This window comes from Electrophorus electricus, chromosome 15 (assembly GCF_013358815.1).
Source record: "Electrophorus electricus isolate fEleEle1 chromosome 15, fEleEle1.pri, whole genome shotgun sequence".
NCBI lineage: Eukaryota > Metazoa > Chordata > Actinopteri > Gymnotiformes > Gymnotidae > Electrophorus > Electrophorus electricus.
In genome coordinates, this window is record NC_049549.1 from 10,152,221 (window position 1) to 10,162,559 (window position 10,339).

Genomic DNA, 10,339 nt, shown 5'->3' on the forward strand with positions numbered 1-10,339 from the left:
GTGTGAGTGTGTGTGTGTGTGTGTGTGTGTGTGTGTGTGTGTGTGTGTGTGTGAGAGTGAGTGTGTGTGTGTGTGTGTGTGTGTGTGTGTGTGAGAGTGAGTGTGTGTGTGTGTGTGTGTGTGTGTGAGTGTGTGTGTGTGAGTGTGTGTGTGTGTGTGTGTGTGTGTGTGTGTGTGTGTAACTCAGTTATGATAATTATGATAAGTACGATCAACTAAAAAGTATGATGAAATTTTAAATGAAAAGAAAGCTAATATTAATGGGTAGTTATACTGATAGATGTAATATAAGTAAGTCACTCTGGAAGAGAGCATCTCCCAAATGCTGAAAATGTAATTCTAATTAAATTTACATATTCATATACTGTATTCAGTATCTGGCATTGTTAAACATGTGGAACACTGAAATGTATTTCAGTATGATCTACATCTCTAGCCTTTACAAACTCCAGCAGTTTACTGTCCAGGCATTTTATCCCACACTCAGTCCGAAGCTTTTTTAAAAGTTTAGTTTGAATACACGTTGTCTGTTCTTAGTGGTTATTTGCTTAGAGCTTATACAGTGTTCACAGTGCTCCATTTAGAACTCTCTAATTTTGAGTCATATAATTTGTAAATTAAAAGGGTGAATTTTATGAAAATGAATCAAAATGTAATTCTAAGTCGATTTCTAAAATCAAACCAATATATATGTATCTCTGTCTGTCTCTCTCTCTCTTTGTCTGTCTCGCTGTCTGTCTGTCTGTCTTTCCCTCTCTTTGTACCTCTAGTGTCTCTAGAAAGAGACACTAACAAACACTGATCCACCGGACCAGAATTTACGATAAGGACACTGGGATGTTATTGAACCTGGAGAGATGAAGCCGCCTGAGCGTAAAAGGAGTCAAAATGATCAGGATAGAGAGAACTGAACTACTGTATAACAGAGCAGCATAACAGACACGGAAGACCGCTGGCATCTTCAACCACGTGGGAGCCACCAGGCAGAAACCGGGTGGAGAACAACATCCAAGAACCTTCAAGGGCTGAGGCAGGTCCTCCAGAGCCAGCTGAATGGGAATAACAAGATCAAAGCGATGAGCGTGTAAGCCCTGCCAGTCACCAGATACCCAGCAGGCACAGTGGGCTGGCTGGAAGAAGAGCTGGAAGATGCCAACATCGAGATCAGAAAAGCCCTCTCAATGCACGAGGGCCCCCCACCTAATAACCAACATCCCCAGGCTGTAGACGAGCCAGAAGGAAGAGGGGAGGGGCTATACAGAGTGTAAGGTGAGACACTGCCAAACTGCCAAACAAATAGGGGACATGGATGCCATGGAAACAGGGGAGGTGCCAGGCCAGCGCAAGGAATGTACCACAGACAGAATGCAGAGGTGGAAAGGAGACAATCCAGCACCTAGTAGACTGTGTAACTGAGACAATCCAGCACCTAGTAGACTGTGTAACTGAGACAATCCAGCACCTAGTAGACTGTGTAACTGAGACAATCCAGCACCTAGTAGACTGTGTAACTGAGACAATCCAGCACCTAGTAGACTGTGTAACTAAGACAATCCAGCACCTAGTAGACTGTGTAACTGAGACAATCCAGCACCTAGTAGACTGTGTAACTAAGACAATCCAGCACCTAGTAGACTGTGTAACTGAGACAATCCAGCACCTAGTAGACTGTGTAACTGAGACAATCCAGCACATAGTAGCAGTGTGCAGTGAGAAAATAGTGAGAAAAAAACGGTTTAATAATAATGATGAAGTAAAGAAAAATGTGCAGTGAATAAAGAGAGATAAAGATAGATGGAGAGAATAAAGAGAGATGGAGAGAATAAAGAGAGATGGAGAGAATAAAGATATAAATAGAATAAAGAGAGAAAGGGAGAGAAAGAATAAAGAGAATAAAGAGAGATGGAGAGAATAAAAAGAGATAAAGAGAATAAAGAGAGATAAAGAGAATAAAGAGATAAAGAGAATAAAGAGATAAAGAGAGATAAATAGAGATGGAGAGAATAAAGAGATAAAGCGAGATAAAGAGAGATGGAGAGAATAAAGAGATAAAGAGAATAAAGAGATAAAGAGAGATACAGAGATGTAGAGAATAAAGAGAGATAGAGGGAATAAAGAGATAAAGAGAGATGGAGAGAATAAAGAGAATAAAGAGATAAAGAGATGGAGAGAATAAAGATAAAGAGAGATAAAGAGATGGAGAGAATAAAGAGAGATAAAGAGAATAAAGAGATAAAGAGAGATAAAGAGAGATGGAGAGAATAAAGAGAATAAAGAGATAAAGAGAGATAAAGGGAGATGGAGAGAATAAAGATAAAGAGAATAAAGAGATAAAGAGAGATAAAGAGATGGAGAGAATAAAGAGAAATAGAGAGAATAAAGAGATAAAGAGAGATAGAGATGGAGAGAATAAAGAGAGATAGAGAGAATAAAGAGAATAAAGAGATAAAGAGAGATGGAGAGAATAAAGAGATAAAGAGAATAGAGATAGAGAGAATAGAGAGATAGAGATAGAAAGAATAGAGATAATAGAGATAGAGAGAATAGAGATAATAGAGATAGAGATAGAGAGATAGAGATAGAGAGAATAGAGAGATAGAGCGCTAGAGAGCTGGAGAGAAGAGTAGTAGAGCTCGTGAGTAAAGTAGCACTGAGAGATGAGTGTTAAATGTTTTCTGTAGAAACTGTTTTGATGTGGCCATCGCGAGTTAATACATTACCAACAGTAACGTACCGTACGACGCATACCAGCATAACAGCCTTTTCTGTATATTTAATATATATTCTGTATATATAAGATCATTGTGCTATGGTCGTATAGGGGGGAAGTCACTAATTTAACAAAGGAAGTGAACGGATCTGTTTAAACGTCATTAATAATATCTAATCATAAAATGCGTGCACGCAAGATATATTGGTTTTAGTAATAAATATAATATAAAGTAAATGACAGAGTAAATGACAGTATATAAAACCGGTAACAGTTACAGCAGTAGAGAGCGTACATGTTAGAGGCATATTAAAATATCAGCAACAGGTGAAGGGTGGAGTTAAAATATTACAGGATAAGAAAGTTAACCAGAGCGAATGGCAATTAATACAATTACCCAAGTAAATTCTGGTCAATGCGTTATTAAGCAGTTGAATCCAACAAAACAACTTAGAATCGAGGGAATAGATTTGTGGATAAAATAATCATATGGAGAGCGATTTATTAAGTGAGACACAGGGAGTGCAAACGCATTTTTGGCTTGAGAAAATATATAGAAACTCTGCAGGTGTGGAGTGTCAGTAATCGTTAGAGCTAATAAAACTTAAATTGGATCAGCTGACTAAGTGGCATAAATTGGATGAAGCTGAGGCTGTATTTCCTCATCTTAGGTTAAGGGAAAGAATAAGGAGGATTTGGAAAAGGATCTGCTGGCTGCAGCTGTTATTTAGCCAAGTGCCTGTAAGAGCAACAGTTGGATTGGGGCGGTTACCGTGGGGATCATCTGAACCACTGCCAGTGCTGGATGATGGAAGGTGGTGTAGAGGGTTAGAGATTCTTGTAATGATAGACAAGAGGCAGGTTTAGTGGGATAGATGGCTGGCTACGTCCATATTTGCGAACAGAATTAACTCAATGAGCTCAGAGCATTGGAGGCAGACACCTGTGCGGAAAGCTACAACTGTGAGCAAAATAATTGCTGTGTTAAACCGGAGTCAGGAGGTCATGCTCAAGCCCAAGAGTCTTCAGAGAGAAACAGGTCCAGGCACATACCGGGTTGGGTTAGAACAAAGACTGGTTTGAGAATAACTGGTTGTTGAAAACACATGACTGTTTACAGGGAAAATTGTTCAATATTTGTGTTACCAAAAGAAAAGAAATTGTGGACGCGTGACAGAACAACAGCAGCCAGCTGGTGGTTGCCTTGCTGAAGGAGTGTAACGCAGAGAGGATCAACTGATAAAAAAGATGAAAGCTGATCCTAATTCGGAGGCTGCTGTATTACGTCGTTTTAGAGATGAGAAGCAGAGTTGAGGATACAGCATGTTTTCACTTGCCCCGACACTAGTAGATCGGTGAAGGAAGTTTATTTTAAATATGGTGCGGTGGTGAATTGGTGGAGGATAAGGATGGCTTGTTATCATGATGGAAGGGTGGCTCAGATATACCATACTTCAGAAAAACTGTGGGAAGAGGAAAAAATGAAAGCTTCTGGATGTTTGTTTTTTTTTGAAGGGCAGCATGAAATTAGAAAAAGGGATGTTTGATATGCTGTGAAAAAAAGAACCACTGTATAGAACACCAAGACCTAATCGATAGCTAGATACTGTTATGACATGCACACATAGTGCTTATGAAGTGATTAGTGAACACGAACGCCAATTGTAAGGCATTATGTATCATGCTTATACTCGCCCCAGAACTAACAAGGTCATGCTAGAGGTTCACTCAGAATGGACCCCATGTAGACACACAGCACGTGAGGAGCATAAGTGAGTGATTTAAATGTATGCAGCAAGTGCAAATGATGGGAATTGCAAGTATAGTAATGTTCCGTTTTAGCAGGGAGTTGCAGTAGGCATTTTGCTGATACACAGAGGAGTGAGAGGGAGCCCTTAGAGAGAGAGCACAAGCAGGTGGGGGCGCGAGAGCCCACACACACACACGCACACACACACACACACACACACTCACACACACACACACACACAGACACACACACACATACACACATACACACACACACACACAGCCCCCTCCTACTTCAGGGGTAGGAGCTGCAAGGACACACACACACAAACACACACACACACACACACACACACACACACACACACACACACACACACACACACACAGCCCCCTCCTACTTCAGGGGTAGGAGCTGCAAGGACACACACACACAAACACACACACACACACACACACACACACACACACACACACACACACACACACAGCCCCCTCCTACTTCAGGGGTAGGAGCTGCAAGGACACACACACACACACACACACACACACACGCCATTGTAATAATAGGGAGATAGACTTGCACACTATACACACACTGATTTATTAATGTTGATTTACTGTTGCGCTTAATTTATGAACAATAGAAACAGATTGCATATTACTTCATTAAAAGTAGTGCTAAGAAATAGTGGATTTAAAATAGATTGTCAGTATATGATACAGTAATACATGATGGGGACCAAGCTAAGTAAACAACGAGCAGAAAAGGAGATGACATCACTTAATATGGTCCTATCAGAAGGGCCGGGGACAGAAAGAGAATGAATGACTCATGAAAAAAATGGAACAAGATGACAGAAAAACCACAAAAAACCCCCAGTGGCCAATGAGAGGATGTTTTAATGCAGAAACCTGCCAAATAGTTAGAGACTTTATAGAACAAAGGAAAAGTAAAAAGAAAGCTGAAGTGGCTAACCAACGACGTGAACTGAGCATTTGAAAAACATGCAAGACAAGTAAAAGAAAAATAACTGGATAACAAGAAGAAAAGTGAAACTGAGGAAAGCAACGGAGAGACCACCACCCTATGCCCCAAAACAAAAGAAAACAGCAGAAATGTATCCACTGCTAGCGACAAGAGAATGGGTATAGTGGCCTTTCCAGGCCAGTGAGTTGAAGTGTCACCTGAGAGGCCACCTGCAGACATTGAGGATTCTGAACAAGAGTCTTGACTATGGCTGGTAAGCAGTCATTCAGACTCCAACGCAAATAAGGGCGTGAGCCTATACCGCCAATACTGTCACCATTGAACATCCTGTGACGACTGGATCACAGGTACATCAAGCACTAACCTTGAAGTTTCAAAGGGACATTGACAGTCTGAATTGGGTGAGAAGAATGAACTGCATATTGTTTCGTTTGGTTTTTATTTGCACTGTAATTGTTTCTACTATTTGGTTTTCACACAGAAGGAACCCAGTTGACTGTGATAACATGTCAGGCTGTGATAACCTCAATGTTATAGCGGGCTTGAATCACACGAGTGCTTTTAACTACACCAACCAGGCAGGTACCCAGAGGTATGTACGTCGTAAACACAGCGTTGCCTCCTCCATACAAAATCTGCTCACAACTTTGCGGGAGCAAAAGATGTATACTGCATTTAAACATCCAGATAATGTATGGTTATCATATGTTAGTTACTCTGCTCGTACCATTACAAAAGATAGCTACATTGCATCCGTCAAAGGGAAAATCAAGCCAGTCATTTGGCCTCTTCCCTTCAACTCCTCCACGTGTTAGGGAGACGCCATGCGCCTTCTGGTGTCTGATGTATAAAAGCTACGCCTGTTATGCTTCAATAAGTAGGTCGGAATTAAGGCTATTCCTGAATAGTTGTAATCATATCCTTTCTCCAATCCCACGTCATATTGTAGGAGGTAGTGAAATTTACATAAAGGCAGAATGGTTAAACACTACAATATTTCCAGATTGTTTTTATAGTACGGGAGGAACAGGTCCTAAGATGGGACATTTTTCAGGGAAATGTGAAAGAATTTGGATTTCGGACCATGCCCCTTGCCATGTGAACAGTATAAATGGTACCCTCAAGTACTTTGATAATGCGACTGGTGAAATTAAGAGATTATATGTGACCCTAGCAGCCAAATGGACAGGTTTATGTGTCCGAGTTATGCTAAAAGTGCCGTTGTCTATGATTCCAGAACCGGAATCAGCATTAACGGAGACTCATCATTATGCTCAACAAATACATCATCACATTAAAAAACGTGCTGTAGTACCAGGAAGGTTTAATGACAAAGTACACCTTGATGCTATCGGAGTTCCTAGGGGGGGTCCAAATGAATTCAAGGCCAGGGATCAAATGGCAGCAGGATTTGAATCAGCACTTTTCTGGTGGGTTATGATAAATAAAAATGTAGATTGGATAAATTACATAAATTATAACTAGCAGCATCTTATTAATTACACTCATGATGCACTAACAGCTATAGCAGAGCAATTAGAGGCTACTTCACTAATGACCTGGTAACATCGTATGGCTTTGGATATGTTATTAGCAGAAAATGGAGGTGTTTGTGTTCTGTTTGGTGAATACTGCTGTACATTCATCAAAATAACACAGCCCCGAATGATTCTATTATAATAGCACTGTCCAAACTGGAACCCTTGAGATATGAAGTCGCCGGGAACTCTCTCAATACAAGTGTCACTGGATGGTTTGATAGCTTGTTTAGAAAATGGAATGGTATAATTATGTCTGTCTTAACCAGCATAGTGGTAGGAATTGTTTAGCTAGCATTTTGAGTTATTTCATTCCTTGTGTTAGGGGTTTGATTGTACGTACAGAAAATAAATCAGTGTCAACTCAAATGTATGTTGGGTGTCAGCAGTTCACCACACTCAGTCACTTATTTGCCATGACGTTTTGCTTCAGTTAGACATTTGGACCTCGTGTGGCTTGCCCTGCTACTCCCTTCCTCCGCCTGCTCTGATAGTTTGATTGATGTATTGTCTAATTCCATACCAGAATTTTTACAGGGCTTCAGTCACTTCAATTTGGTGTTGGGCCGTGCCAGCCGTATGACGTCAGCTCCTGCTTCCTCCGGAGTGACTGGAAATCGTGGTGTAAGGTCAAAGGTTGGCTGGACAGCCAATGACAGGTAAGATCCCGGCCAATGTACAGGACAACCTAAGGCAGGCGCAGTCGCGGGACCTTGTGTCACCACTTACCAAATGATGTCTTTAAGTTTGTGTCTTTGATATTAGGAGAAATGAGCAGGAGCCTGGAGGCTACGTGATGGCTGTTTCGCTGTTTCTTGCGTTATTATTTCTTTACTCTTTGACGACACAATGACTTTCTCTTTGTTTTAGTTTTATTTTATCTGATTTTTCTTCGACACCTCGTTCTATTTTCAGGGTTTTTCTTTTCTTTTTTTAATGTTCACAGACATTAGGTCCTTTTCGTTTTTAATAGGGGCTGGATAAAATGTTTAGCATGAGCATTCATGGTGATGCAGTAGATTTCGTTCTAAATTAGAGCGATGGTAATACTGTCTTGTCTTGCTGTGTCAGTATATAGATTCAGCTCCTATTTGATGGCGGTTCATGTTCTTTGATGATGGTTTATGTTTTTATTTTTGTTTTTTGTTCCTACTTACCTTGCATTTCCCAATTACTTTCATTTTCTTTTACTCCGCTTTACACATTATGTCTAATCATCCGGTGTACCGAATCAGCAATCATCCAATATATTCACTATAGTTGTAACGGCACACAGCAAGAGAACCTTCCTGACTTCATAGATGGTCAGGAATGTATTAAGCTTGCATACAGTAGTTCATAGTAGTTAATATGTTAGTTACTCACAGTATTAGTAACATTATGAAGTGTAATAACTTAGCAGAAGTAACAACTCAACTATTCTGCCCCATGTCTGATGATGATTAGATGGCAGAGACAGTCACAAAGGTAAGAAGGGAATGTTACAGTGCACACGGTTAAACTAATTCAATAGTTTGTATTAGAAATGATTAACTAAAGTCACAAAAATGTTAAAATTACATTAAAAATAATGACACAGAAATGGATGATGGTTCATGACAAAAAGTTATGAAAGGGGGGAATGAGGTAATAAAGTGACAGCGATGTAATAAAATAATATTGAAAGCAGGAAAATAGGGATGGTCCAGAATAAACTGGTGTCATGCAGGAAGGCCTCTGCAGGCATCAGCGGAAAACCTCAGGAGGCCTCTCTCACAGGCCTCTAGGGGCCTCACTCGAGGGGGAGCCTTGGTTCAAGGACGGGACAACCCGGCCAAGCGCCGGAAGAAACAATATGGACATCACTGGAAGAACCAATAAAGTAGTCCAGGATGAACCTGATGGTACCAAGAACTGGTTGGTGTAAGTATTGAATAGCAATTTGCATACATTGAATAATGTTTGGTTTGAAGAACAATAGTGGAACCTGGCCAAGTTTTCATGAAAAAATAAAAATGGTTATGAAGAAAATGTATAAAAGGTGAGCCCACCTGAGACTATTAGACATTCTCTGGACAATGCCTCGTTTGTAACGCTGAGCTCAGAATAAAGATGGGACCAGCACTTCTCTTCAATTAATTATAGTCTGCATCTTTATTTCTATTTAGTATGTATTGAATAAACAGTCTTGAATTTAGGAAGATCTAGGGGCATTGAGGCTGTGACCCCTAAACTGGAGAAATGGCTCCAACAGGTCCCAGGAATGATGACATCAGTCGAAATCCAGAAGAGCAACACCTCTATACACACAAACAGAGGACCATCAGGATGGTAGACTCTAGCAGCATGGCACTGGGTATATGTAAGTATACAAAGGTGAGTGTATACAGTGCGTTATATACATGACCCACTTGAGAGGGAGCCATAAACAATTCATGACAAGGGGGTGAACTGCTGAGAGATAAATCCACCAAGGAGTCACTACAGACCTGTCCAGACCAATCCATCACACACACAGACACACAAATGCACGCACACACGCACACACAAACACACACACACACACACACACACACACACACACACACACACACACACACACACACACATACACACACACATACACACACATACACACACACACACTCACTCACAGTGCACTCACTCTTCAATAATGGATGTCAGGGGCTGAGATCGCTTGTGTTTTTTTTAACTTCCCCATATAGACCGCTGTCTATATGTCTAAATTTTAATATGTGCAGGGTGTTTTATACAGTGTCAGTATATGCAGGGTGTTTATAATGTGTCAGTATGTGCAGGGTGTTTTATACAGTGTCAGTATATGCAGGGTGTTTATACTGTGTCAGTATGTGCAGGGTGTTTATACTGTGTCAGTATGTGCAGGGCGTTTTATACAGTGTAAATATGTGCAGGGCGTTTTATACAGTGTCAGCATATGCAGGGTGTTCATACTGTGTCAGCATATGCAGGGTGTTCATACTGTGTCAGTATGTGCAGGGTGTTTTATACTGTGTCAGTATGTGCAGGGCGTTTTATACAGTATCAATATGTGCAGGGTGTTTTATACAGTGTCAGTATGTGCAGGGTGTTTTATACAGTGTCAGTATATGCAGGGTGTTTATACTGTGTCAGTATATGCAGGGTGTTTATACTGTGTCAGTATGTGCAGGGTGTTTTATACAGTGTCAGTATATGCAGGGTGTTTATACTGTGTCAGTATATGCAGGGTGTTTATACTGTGTAAATATGTGCAGGGCGTTTTATACAGTGTCAGCATATGCAGGGTGTTCATACTGTGTCAGCATATGCAGGGTGTTCATACTGTGTCAGTATGTGCAGGGTGTTTTATAC

General features: G+C 40.6%; 1 long non-coding RNA gene across 1 annotated transcript; it reads left to right on the plus strand.

Annotated features, from left to right (window-relative positions):
• Positions 1-5,783: 5,783 nt before the first annotated feature.
• On the plus strand, positions 5,784-7,528 carry LOC113591274. Its single transcript, XR_003412178.2, has 3 exons — positions 5,784-5,797; positions 5,932-6,042; positions 7,515-7,528. It is a non-coding gene; the product is annotated as an uncharacterized LOC113591274 (long non-coding RNA).
• The last annotated feature ends 2,811 nt before the right edge of the window (positions 7,529-10,339 follow it).